Source organism: Lipotes vexillifer, unplaced genomic scaffold, assembly GCF_000442215.2.
Source record: "Lipotes vexillifer unplaced genomic scaffold, Lipotes_vexillifer_v1.1 scaffold1108, whole genome shotgun sequence".
Lineage (NCBI taxonomy): Eukaryota > Metazoa > Chordata > Mammalia > Artiodactyla > Lipotidae > Lipotes > Lipotes vexillifer.
Window position 1 is genome coordinate 906,026 of NW_006770064.1, and position 2,110 is coordinate 908,135.

Sequence of the window (2,110 nt, forward strand, 5' to 3'; positions counted from 1 at the left end):
ACCTAGGACGTTATCACTGATATAGGGAAATCAAAACAATTTGCAACATGGTTCCAGATATTCTCTGGTCTCTCATTATACTGCTGTTTATTCCATGTGAGTTTGGATGATGACACAGATTTAGGACTAGTCTTGGTTTACATGCAGAAATTAAAAAGTTCTACATATTAGGCTTTTCCCTTTCCCAAAGTAATTCAACTGACAATGGAAAAACACCTGTTTTCTACACAGGGAATATTTTCCTTTGGGTATTACACAGTTGCAGAAGTCTAAATTAAGTGATGTCTTCTTGGTGTACTTTTATTAAATAAGATAATTAGTAAAGCATGCATTATAGATATTACTAAAAGGGAATACCCACTCTATATACATATATGCACATTTATCCCAGTTTCATTGTAGCAAAAAGGAGCTATTAAGTAATCAATTTTGTTTCCATGCTTCTGAATAAAAATGGAATTCTAAAATCAAAACATGTAACAAACATTTTTGAAAGACTAACTATGACCAGGTACCTATATTTTATAATATTATAGAAACAAAATAATGACCCCTGCATTTAATTTGGGAAAGTGTGAAATGAATAAACTCTTAAACAAAAGCGTTTTTTTTTTTTTAAGTAAAGACTGTGATAATGTAACCGGAGCTTTGGAACTTGGAGAACAGAAACATTTCAGTCTGCAGATACACTATCTATAGAAAAAGGGAATTTGAGCTTGAGATTTTAAGAATGGTTAGGGGGCTTCCCTGGTGGCACAGTGGTTCAGAGTCCGCCTGCCGATTCAGGGGACACGGGTTTGTGCCCCCGTCCGGGAAGATCCCACATGCCGCGGAGCGGCTGGGCCTGTGAGCCATGGCCGCTGAGCCTGCGCGTCCGGAGCCTGTGCTCCGCAGCGGGAGAGACCACAACAGTGAGAGGCCCGCGTAAAGAATGGTTAGGATGTTGGATACTACTCCATTCTAGTTCTGAATGAAAGCCTCCTCTTAGAAATTAGTTTTTCCAATGGATTCCTAATACTTCATCAGTGTGTACTGTATTGTAGGCCGCTTCCGTTCTAGTAGGTGTTCTACCTCCTATGTTGTGCCTTTAATATGTATGTTTTTTGAATGTTTGGTTTTTACCAGTCTTTTCATATTTATTTGCACACTTTCTCTGAATGAGACTTTGTGGTGTTTATGTCCTATCTCTGGAAGCCAATGCCTTCAAATTCTCATTTATACTCAGAATACAGATGTATGGGTCTAACTGGCTATTGGATCTTTTTACTGGATTATTTCACACACATCAAATTCAGCATATTAAAAGAAAACATGAAATTTTTTTGGAAGAACTAAAATCCTTCAGTATTTTTCCTTATTTTTCATTGGCATTACTGTCATCCACCTTCTTTCCCATGTGAGAAACTGAGTCTACTCTGTCCTCAGCACTCCACCTCCATTCTCCATGTCCAGTTGATCTCCAAGTTTTATTAACTACCCTTTATAGTTCTAAATACATACTACATTCATTCCTGCATCTACTGTCATACCTCAGAACCTTGACATTTTTGCCTGTACTGTTGCAGCTTATTGCCTTTGTTTTTTGTTGGAGTCTCTTTCCCAGGCCAACATATAACTCTCCTCAGTGCTTTTGCTCATGTGATGCTGCTAATACAAAGGTTGGTTTATATTATCCCCCTGTGTAAAATTCTTCAATAACACTCCAACACCTTTGGGCTTTGCATGATTTATTTCCAACTGTTATAGTTTACCCTATGATTTTTACTTTATGGTAACACTTTAGTTTCTTGATTGCATCCATTTGCACTATAGCACTATCTGTGCCTTTCCTTATAGTTTTTACTTCTGCCTTACATATATTCCCCATAACCCCAACCCTTGAAAAATCATAATTTATTCTTTATTTCTCAGGTTTTTATTTCCCACTTTGAGTTCCTCTCAACCTCTTTGGTTAGACTTCAGTTTCCAACTGAACCTTAGATATGATGGGATTACAGAATTTATCTGTATGCATGTCCTTCAGTACTGTACTTGGGGCACTAAGAATATGCCCTTTTTTTAAATGCCAAACATGTAGCAAAAGCGTCTGGAACAATGTAGGTATTATATA